Source organism: Sciurus carolinensis, chromosome 5, assembly GCF_902686445.1.
Source record: "Sciurus carolinensis chromosome 5, mSciCar1.2, whole genome shotgun sequence".
Classification (NCBI taxonomy): Eukaryota; Metazoa; Chordata; class Mammalia; order Rodentia; family Sciuridae; genus Sciurus; species Sciurus carolinensis.
This window is the reverse complement of record NC_062217.1, coordinates 139,298,628-139,309,686: the sequence shown is the minus strand read 5'-3', so window position 1 is coordinate 139,309,686 and position 11,059 is coordinate 139,298,628. Positions and strand designations below refer to the sequence as shown.

Here is an 11,059-nt window from a genome sequence, read left to right as displayed (position 1 = left end):
AGATGGGGGATCTTCCTTGGGAAAGCGAGTGGCCCCATGGAAGAGAAGGAATCCTAAGTATGGTTGATTAGAAAAACCCAGGTACCCCAGTGCTCTGTCCTAGGGGAGAACCAAAGTTTAAATAGAAGCTATAGATCTCAGGCCAGAAACTGGGAAGACTGGGAAACGAACCAGAAAGAACAAAGTGGGTGTGCAGGTCAGTTAAGCACAAGTACTTGAAATCAGATGAACCTGAATTTCTCTGGGTTTGATCATTTCCTACTCTGACTTTGGAAAAGTCTTCTCACCTCCCTAAGTCTCAGTTCTTCATGTAGAAAGTGAACTTGATTATATAACCTTCCAGGGTTTTGAGGATGGGGATCAGGTCAGACACACAAGTTAGTGAGACCTGATTTAATAATAAACCATGTAGCTGAAGGCTGGACATGGAGACAGCGAGAGCTGCAGTGGACAGTGGGGAGCCACAAGGCATCTCAGATGGGGTAAGCGATGGCTGTGGATACCCTGGGTATAGGAAATAAGGAGGTGGCACCTCTTCTGTAGAGAATTTAAAAGCAATAATAACATGGGGTCAGGGGAAGATTTGTTGCAAATGCTGAATTCGTGGTCATTGAATTATGCTTGTGATTCTAACAATGTCATTGATGAAACTCTCCCCCTTGTAATGGTGATCTGTTCTACTGCCTCCACTTACCCTATCTTCCACCCCACCCTGTAGCACACTATATAGACTGCAGAATTAGCAAAGGAAACTGCCACCACCAGATTCTTTCCTCTCCCCCAAATGGCCCCCAAATGGAGACAGGAGATGCAACTCCACTCCCTACTACCAGGCTGGCACTGTGGAACTAGTTCCTCAGGTTGATCACTTAGTCACCAATGATTTTAAAGGAGAAAGAAGAATCATTCGTGAGTGAACTCAAATTCCATTTCTTTCTTTTTTTTTTTTTTTTTTTTTTTTCATGTGTTGGGGGTACCGGGGATTGAACTCAGGGGCACTCAGTCACTGAGCCACATCACCAGTCTTATTTTGTATTTTACTTAGAGACAGGGTCTCACGGACCTTCATTTTGCTGAGGTTGGCTTTGAACTTGTGATCCTTCTGAGCTGCTGAGATCACAGACATGCGCCACCCTGCCTAGCTCAAATTCCATTTCTTGATGCCCTCAAGAGTGAGGCCTGGCATCACTGGGTATGTGGGTGTGTTAACCAGTTAGAGGAGAAAAAGAGAGAGGCACCTGGAAAGAAATCATACAATCTTCTTTCTGTTCAGAGCCTTTCTGCTGAAGTTCTCTCTGCAGTTCCCCTAGGTTCCCAGGAATGGTCCCTGCTGCTGTGGTTCCAGCCTAGGGTGAAGCTTAGTTGCTCAAAACCAAGACCTGGAGGGAGGCTTAATCTGGAAGAATTGGCAAGAGATGCCACAGGTAGAAGAAAGAAACTGTACTAGGACAGCTGAGGGACTGAGGCCCTGTAACCTTTAAGAAAAGGGTTCCAAAATCAGACATGTAAATGAATCAAATGAGCTGACTGGCGTCAGAGGTGAAATATGATAGTATCTTCCCCTTCATGCAGAAATTCTGATCCTCTCTATGTAACACTCACTTCCCCACTTTTGGTGGGAATGTGGATACAGATAAGTATTTCTCAGGCCTTCGTTAGGAAAACAAAGCACTTGGTTTCTGTGATGAGGAGAATTCAGTTGAATGGGTCCCAGCGTAGAAGGGAGCCCACTTATACACATGAAGGGGTGGTCACCGCTGAGCTCTGATCCCTACAGGAAGGAGCGTGAATCGACAAGAGACACTGGCAGTCTGAACTGTCATGGGAACTCCTCTAATATTTGAATATTGGTTCAATTAAATACAACAACAGCTCTGGAGGACCAAAGAAAATACACCAGATGTGCCCCTAAGGCCACTCTGTTTTGAAGTCTGCATCAAACAACGCTTCCCCTTTGTTCCCAAAGGGAGGTAAGATAACAATTTCCTGTGTAGGCCGGGCCTTCCTAGAGTGTGGTGGGGCTGCCATCTCTCCCTGGTTACATCCCACAGCTGCTTCTGAAGAGATAACAACCCCATCCAGTTCCTGGTCTGTCCCTGCAGAGTAACGTAAGGTTGTAGATCGTTGTGCCATTTTTCTGCTCTTCCCTAGATTGAAAATACTCCTTGTCCTAAAGCCCATGGCCAAAGGCAGCCCCAGAATCTGTAGGTAGAAGGGATTTGGGGTTGATGGTGGAAGGTAAGACTTGAAGTTGTTTTTGCATTACACTTTATATGAAGTTGAGAAAAGATTGTAAATAATCCTTATCAAACTCTGAAGAGAAAGCTGCCTGAGGCCATCATAATGTCTCCATGTCCCCAGCAAAAACATTGGTGGAATGGGATGGGATGCAGCTGTTCACACGAAGCCATCAATTACTGAGAAGGTTTTATAGTGGTATCTTTCTCAGGAACAGTAGTATCCTTACATTTCTCTTAAGCTGAATGAATTCGTCTTTCTTAGCGAAGTGCTGGCCAGGGCTCCTGCTGTTTAAAATCCTTTTCAGATTTAATACAAAGACTTAAGATCACTTACAAAGCCCAGTTGGATCTGACCTCACTTCTCTCCCCGCACTTACCTCCCACAACTACTCCTTTCTCTCATCCTGAGTAGTTGTAGTTCCTCCAGTGTGATATGCTTTCTCTTTAGTGTCTCTTGATTTGGCTGGCTCCCACCGTCCTTTGGGCTGCTTGATGTCTCTTCCTCTGGATTGTCCTCCTGCCTGTCCCACTAGTCCCTCCTCTGCCCCTGGACCGGTCTAGGTGCCCTTCCTACATGCCCTTCCAGTCATACCATTTCACACTATCCTATCACACTCTTGCAGGTTGCACTGCTTCAAGAAGCAGCTGCAGAGACTGAGGAGGGTCATCTGTGAAGGTGATAAATCACCACACATTTGGTGGCTCGAAACAGCAGAAAAATGTTCTGTGATAGTTTTGCAGGTTGTAAGTCCAAAATCATGGTTTTGGCAGGGTTGCAATCTTTCTGAAGGCTCCAGTGGACTCTGATCCTTGCCTTTCGGCTTCTGGGGGCTCCAGGCATTCCTTGGTGGCTTGCTACTGTGTTACTCCACCTCTGCTCCTGTAGTCACATGACTGCTTGCTCTTCTCTGTGTCTCTATCCTCTGCCTGTCTCTTAAGAATACATGTGATTACAGTTAGAGCCAAGTCAGATAATTTAGGATGATCCCCTCATCTTGGATCTATAACTTACATCTGCAAAGGAGACTCCTTTTAAAAAATATGGTAATATAAACAGGTTCCAGAAAGGAGGAGATGTGCACATATCTTTTCTCATGGGGGAAGTTGACATTCCATTCAGCCCAGTAGAGGAAGGAAGCCAGGAAGGGCTGTCAGACCATGATGCTGATCTGAGAGTCTTTGCCAGTCAACAGGGACCTTTGGAGTACATGACCCACTAGGGCAATTCTGTGTTGTTCGGAAATGGCCAGCCCTTTTCACTCTGTTCTGGGCCAAGGGCTGCTCTGAGAAGAGAATGACCTTGACTGGGAGGCTGAGGTTGACCTTAAAGGAGATAACAAGGGCGGGGGTTGTGGCTCAGAGGTAGAGCGCTTGCCTAGTACATGGGAGGCACTGGGTTTGATCCTCAGCATCACATAAAAAAAAATTTAAATAAATAAAATAAAGGGTTTTGTTTTTTTTTGTTTGTTTGTTTAAAAAAAGGAAGGTAACAATCAAAGGTTGCAATGAATGACACTCCTCATAGTCAGGCAATGAGTTTTTTCTTAAAGGGGGATCTGAGTAGCACATCTCTATCTGACACAGTCTACCCCTTAGACTGTGTAAGGAGCCTCTTTCCAAGGCTCTGGTGGGTCTTCATTCCTAAGGGGAAACTTAGAAGAGGGAGGTTAGTGGGAAAAACTAACACCACCCCCCCACTGGTGCTGTAGATCTTGGAGCTACAACAGATATTCATAATCTCCTCTCCTGTGATCCATTCTAAATTCTCCTTGCTCTAAGATACCATATTTGCTACTCTTAGTGGTCTATGCAGTGCTGAGACCCCAACTCTGAGTGCATAGTTGTTATGCCTTTCTTAGGCTAGGGTTGCCATATTTGTCCATTCACAGTCACATTTGGTCCAAGGAATATGGAGGTCCCCAGGTCAATAATATTGCCCATTCTATTTGAATATGAAGAGCTTCTGATGGCCTTTACTCTTTGGAATTGGAAAAAGCTTTCATTACCAATTTGAAGTTGCATACCACATACCTGAGACCATATTAATCAGCTCCAGCAATGGTAGTATGCTTGACACAAAAAACTTCTGCAATGCAAATTTAACTAGACACTTAAGTTCTTCCCTTCTTGATGGTACATCTTGATCTCTGCTAGCACACCCCGATGCCATCTTGTAGTTCCTTTAAGTTATGGTCACTTTTTTCCCTAACCAGGCCCAGATTATTGCTGACTGTCTTAGGTTTAGGCCTGACATCTAGGAGAGGAGGAGGGAGTCACCTGTTGCCTTTTGGGGGAAACTTCCTTGTATGATCTTCCTGCACAGGAATGTGCTAGGTCTTAACTGAAAGGGGTGAGCCACACTATAGGTTCAGTAGGTTCAGAGGAGACTAGGAACATCCATTCAAACACTCCAACTCCAAGTGTCATGGTCCCAGGTTTTGACAAGTAGGACCTGACTTTGGCATTACACCCCTGCTTTGGTTGAAAACTCAATTGTCTTTAAAGTTCAGTAACTTCATTAAATCATGTGCCTTATCTTAAACTTTTTCTGCTTACCTCTAGTGAGAAAGATAAAGTGTAAAGACTCCTTTCATATTTAGTTTCCATTATTTGTAGCTGCTCTCAGCTTTTCATTAATTACCCTCCTTTTAATACAATTTAGTAATAATCAACACATTACATTATCCTCATACTTATAAGTCCCCCTATACATTTCAAATGCTTGAACCAGTGTTCTTCTCTCTGCCACGTGCCATCCCAGTCCACCATGATGAGAGTTTTAACAGCTGGACCTCATCGTATGCCAAGGGTTGTCTGTACTTCACCAGGGATAGGGTCCTTACCACCGGATGAGTGGTGAATGAGCCAGACTGAAAGCCTTTTCTTATCACCTGCTTTTTCAGACCATTCTTGGTATCAAGTGTTACCAGTTGAGTTTTTGGGGAAGCAGATGCTGAGATGGAGTTAGAAATACAAAAGGTCTGGGGGGTGTCATACCTGTTAATGGAAAAGGAAACAAATCAGGACTGTGTAGAGAGCCATCAGAGCAGCGAGAAGAGATGACAAAGACTGCCAAACCAACAAGATCTCTGGGGTAGAGACTCCTATTGGGAGTGTCCAAGGTTGAATTGGGGAGACCTTTGAACCTCTGCCTTGCTCAGTTATTGCTGGGAACTAGGCTGCAGGATAAAATATAGACTGTTTGGTTAAATTTGCATTGCAGATGAATAATGACTTTTTTAGTCTAAGTTATGTCCCATGCAATATTTGGAATATACTAAAAACAAAATAAAACAAAACTTCATTTTTTATCTGCAATGCAAATTTAACTGGGTGTCTGTCATTTTAATTTGCTAAGTCTGACAAATACAGCTGGGGTCACTGCAAGATATAAATGCCCTCAGTTATTGCTGCTTTCATCAGCCATTGTCTGGGAAGTCACCTTGGAAACAGTGTGACTTTGGCTTGAAAGTCAAGGTAGACTCAAAAGTATCAAATAGTTCTGAAGGCTGCCAGCTAACTGTGCTCTTAATAGCTGGGTGGCAAGTCCTTTCTTGAAGGCCGAACTGAGCAGAAGGTCCCTGCATCTGTTTACTTTCCATTTAACCTTTGTCTCCCTTGCTACTTATAAACCAGGTGTGGATGAGAATTATCTTGTCTCTTGCTGTATCTCCAGTATGTAACAATGTCTGATTCATGGCATTACTAACTTGTTAAACTGAATTGTATTTAAGGCTTCAGGGATGTGGGGTCTTGAGGGAGGACAGAAAGAAGTCCTCATCTATTCTGTCCTCAGAATCGCACTCTGAGTTCTCCTGATCTTCAGTGGTTTTCCATGCTGGTTGTGCAATAAGAACAGGTAACAGCAGGAAGATCAGCTTTAAGTGGCAGAGTCCGGGTTCACAGCCACTGAGTTCTCCATCAGAGCTAATTGCTTATGGAATTAGTTAAATATTTTCCAAGTAAGTAAAGTATATTCTAATTGATAAATTTCAAGAGAGATCTTGTATGTGAAGGTGGTTGTCTAAGTGCTAATATGTCCACATACGTTTGCCACCTATCTATGTTCTACAGAGGTCTCAAACCTAACAGACCCCAAAGAGAACTTCCTTTTATTCCAGTACAGACTCCTTTACCATTTTCCTTCTATCAATAAGTCAAAAATCCCTGCCCCAGCCAGCTGCAGTATATAGTTTCCAACTCAGAGTAAGCTCTGCAGATTCTACCTCATTTTCTCTGACAGCCATCTCTTCTTCTTCATCCTGCTATAGTTTGGATCTGCATCATCTCTTACCAGGATATGAATATGCCAATTGGCCTCCCTGACTTTGGTATTGCCCTCTCTCCAAAGCATCTTCTCTAGTGCTCTCAGACATTTAGCTTCAAAACTTAAAAGAAATTGCATTAAATCAAATCAATCAACTCATGTTATTCTCTTTCCTTACATCTCCCCTCCTTTTGGGCTCATGCCTAACTTTGCTCTATTACTGTGCTTGCCAGAAAAGTTCTTACTCCACTTTGAAATGTTCAATCTGATCATATCACACCCTTACTTTACCTGCTCCTAATTACTGATAAGATAAAGTCCAGCCCTCTCTGCATGGATTACAAAGCACTCTGTGGTCTGGACTTGCTAATTCATGCCATGTCCTCCTTCACACCACAATCTTTGCTATGACTTACAATCTCATAAACACACCATGTTCTATTATGTCTGCCAGCCTTTGTTCAAACTGGTCCCTCTGCCTGAATTTGCTCTTCCTCTACCCTTCCTATAATCCTCCCTTTATTGGGGTACCAATCACTTGAGGAATTTGCTCTAATTCAGATGCTGATTCATTGGGACTGAACACAGTTGTGTATTTCTAACAGATACTGATGTTTCTGGTCCATGGACTACACTTTGAATAGCAATGCTGTAGATAAAAACCTGTCTTTCAAATGTCAATAAGGTGCTATTATCTCTCTGAAACCTTTCCTGAACCTTTTAGGAAGAATTGACTGCTTTTTCCTTCCTCCACCTATAGTTCACTATGGCCTTCTTCAAAACATTGGTCACATTTTATTGCAATTTCACCCAGTTTCTGGCTTTCTTTTCTAGATTGGAAGCTTCTTTAGAGAAGGGGCCATATTCATTCATCTGTGGATTGTAAGTCCTCAGCAGAGTGCAGTAGATATTTAATAAAAACTTATTGAATGAATGAGTGTAGAGTCATCCTCAGAAAGATGAAAAGCATATATCTATATCTATATATATATATACATATGATTCTGTTTCTCTTCAACTTTCTGATGAAAGCCTTGAGTTTAATAAATTAGGACTACTTAGATTGCAAATGTCAATGACTGAATCAAATTAACTCTCTCAAGTTGATTTTAGATAGCTGAGAGAGATCGTGAGAAGTTCAGAGAATTGAATGAAGAGATGAACAAAGAGTCTTTGGGGAGGCAGGGTCCAGAAATATGACCATCTCAGGAACAGGAACAAAGTCCTTTTCCTTGGGAGGTCCCACTGGTTGACTCTGTCTGAGTTACCTTTTATGCAACTTTTGTTTCTGCTGGTCTCTGCATCTTTTTGTGTTGACCTTTTAATCTACCACAGACTGGCCTACTCCAAATTGTTAGACTTTGGGCTCTCAGCAGACCCGATTTAGCATCACAGCAAATAAAAACTGTGTGTCCAGGGTGAGTGATGAGGAGTGGTGTGTGTGTGTGTGCGTGCATGCGCATCTTTGTAGGTGGGGCTATGGAGAGGCAAGATCTGTGAACAGAAGTGAAATGAGTTTGAAATGAATAGCCCCTCTAGTCAACTAAATTCTGGAGTTCAGAAAAGTTGTGATCAACATAAAGTGGGAAAAAAGGGAGGGAGACAGATGGACTCCAAGAAGGATAAATGCAGGGAAGCTAAATTCATCTTCTCCCTTCTACTCCCACTAGTGGTGAGTGCTGGTGCAGTCTGTTGTGAGTGTCTGCGAACCACATTTCCATGAATGTCAGTTTTCTCTCAGTGAGGGCTAGTCAAGCCATGTGAGGTGTTTACTAGTGGCACTGTAGAAGCCTCTCAGAGTAGCCAGGCATGACTTTTGAGTCATTCACCAGCCTTGGTTTTCTCATATATAAAATACGACTAATAAGAACACCCACCTCATGGAGGTGTTGTGAGGCTTCAACAGAAGGATGCCTGCATGCAAAGTACTAACATTTACCCAGCTGAACGCCAGCAATGTGAAGGAGAGTCACAGTTCCTCTTGAGAGGTTGCAGGGGCTTAACTCGTCCTAGGTCACACAGTTTGCAGATTATAGAAGAGGGTTTGAAATTCAAGTCTGTCTGATTTCTGGGTCTGGACTCTTTCCATCAAATCTGAAAGATAAGTCCTGTTCCTATGGGGGTTTGAGGCAAAAGGAACAATTTCTCCCTATTTGTCACAGCCTGTTGTGACACAAGAGCACAGTTTGACCACAACTCCTGTGAGAGCTGCAGGGAGGGTGGGAAGGGCTGTCAGTGACAGATTTTGACAAGGACTCCATAGAGTAATGCTGTCATCAACATTAAGTCTTTGGAACTTAACAAATGGGGGAAAACTCCTGTGAGTACATTTTTCTTTTTAAACATGAGCAATGGTTTACCTAAAAGAAGTGCTTCTCCATGAAGAGAAAATAATCCAGTAGTGTTCCACTTGATAGACTGAATTTCCTCCTGATCTCTGTTTCCAGTTTGTTGGTCTTGCAGTTATTCCGTTGCCACATTTAACAGTGAATCAACTGCTTCCTCCACGTCTTATCTTACCTCAATCTCTGGGCTGTCTCAGGAAATGCAAACTAACTTTGATATTAGTCTAAGCAAAAACACAGCAGGATTAACTGGCTGCTAAACAGAAATAACAGGACACATACTTAAATGAATGAGAAAAACAAGGTGGGGGGTTATCCACCTGTTTATAATAGCCCCCTCAGGGCTCTCTTTAGGTACACATCATCTGCACAGAAGCAATATGCCATTTTTTCTTCTCTAGGTCTCTCCAGGATCTTTAGACTAGAATAACAGCATGACTTGTCCACTTTGGCCAATAACTTTTTCATACTCTCATTCCTGTGATTAACTCTGAGGCAAAAACAAACAAAACAAACTCACACACACACACACACACACACAAACCCAAACCGACAAGATAAAGGAGAAAAAAAAATACCCATCCTTTCTCTCTCAAATCCTGTCCTATGGTTATTTTTACATATTTACATATTTTGCAACCATTTTTTCTTATCTCACTCTTAGTAGTCATCAAGAAAAATATTGAAAATGAACACATTCCCATCTCCTGCTGTCTGTAGCTAGTCAGATTTTCTTCAGAAAAACCTGAGTGGTTTGTCAGTATGAATGCAAAGTGAAAAAAAAAATCTCCTAATACCTGGAGGAATGAACAGATGAGCTGCTGCAGCCTGGGCACAGGCTGGTGCCGGGCAGAGGCCTGGAGCTTTGTATCTTTCAGTTCATTTGATCCTAACTGCATCCTATTAGGTAGGGCTTTTCCTTATGCCATTTTACAGATGAAGAAATCCAGACTTAGGTTATCTTTCCTAAGATCACCTAGTATATGGAGAAATGTAATTTCGATCCACACAACCAAAAGGAGCAATCATCAACATTTATGAAACGCGTGTCACCTTCCAGGAGTTCTTCTGCAGGCTTTGCATCCACTATCTCCACTGAAGCTCCTCAGAAGCTCTAAGACGTAGGACAAACAGGTGAGGACACAGGTTCAGAGAGAAGTCCCTCACATGCATAGCTCGAAAGCCTGTGCCCTAGGTAGGAACTGTAGCATCTCTATCCCCTGTGCTTTGCTTCTGTTCAATGTACTCACCTCCCAGGGACTTCATCATGCCCTCCCACCCAGGTTCTGAAGGAAATAGGATTCAGAGGGTTAGTAGTATAATCTCTATTGTGACCTCTTCTGGCTGTTCGATTAGCACAATTACATTTAACTGCACTAGTCAGGGCATTTTTTTTTTTAAAGAAAAAAGACAAAAGACTGTACTCAATATTTTCTTCTAAAACTTCAACCTCAGCTCCTCTGCCTGACAGTTACACTGTTGAAAGAAAAATGACTGAGGTTGCACCAGCCTGGAGGGCTGCAGTATGTTGCTGATTTTTCTGGAGCAATCTTCTGTTCAGAGAGATAGAAGAGGCCATGACCCATGCAGGAGGTCAGGCCAAGGGTTCTCCAAGGTCATCTCCAAATGCAAAAGTCAGTATCTTGGGAGGATCAGGGCTAGAAGGGCCCAGAAAACCTGGTCAGGATGGGCCAGGGTAAGCATTTCTCTGGCTGTTACAGGACGTCATTGACCCCTGTTGATGTTAAAGGCCGTGCATATCAGTGGTGGTTATATTTACACAGTGGGCTAAAATTAGCTGGCATGCTCTCCTGGCAACAGGGAGGATATAAGTCTCCTAATTTATCTAGCAATGCTAATTTTGGCAAAACCAAAAATGGTTCTTCTGCTGCTCTCAGTGGATAGGCATTCAACTACAATAACATCCTTTTCCTTCTTCTTTCTCTTCTCTACATTTTAGGAAATTTCAAATATAAATCCAGGCTGACTTTAGTTCAGAACAAATAGCTACAAACATGGAAACCTAATGGGAGTCCTGTATGCAGAAGAGATTAGGGACTCCTCTAAGTTAGAAGTAGATAAAAGAAAAATGTTACTGTTTTCATCTAGTACTAGAATCACCTCGGTGAACTTGGAACACTGACATTTTGTAGCAGGAACATTCAGGGGATGGGATGGACGAAAGCCTTGAGTGCCATGTTAAATGC

At 42.8% G+C, this 11,059-nt stretch overlaps 1 long non-coding RNA gene across 10 annotated transcripts; it reads right to left on the bottom strand.

Annotated features, from left to right (window-relative positions):
• Positions 1-1,063: 1,063 nt before the first annotated feature.
• LOC124985033 (uncharacterized) lies at positions 1,064-10,215 on the bottom strand. Of its 10 annotated transcripts, none has more exons than XR_007108777.1 (4): positions 10,103-10,215; positions 9,650-9,966; positions 8,868-9,342; positions 1,064-5,237 (listed from the first exon to the last, which is right to left on the bottom strand). It is a non-coding gene; the product is annotated as an uncharacterized LOC124985033 (long non-coding RNA). The 10 variants fall into 10 exon arrangements; XR_007108781.1 differs by having other exon boundaries at positions 8,868-9,076; positions 9,906-9,966; XR_007108780.1 differs by having other exon boundaries at positions 8,868-9,040; positions 9,906-9,966; positions 10,103-10,208.
• Between the last annotated feature and the right edge of the window lie 844 nt (positions 10,216-11,059).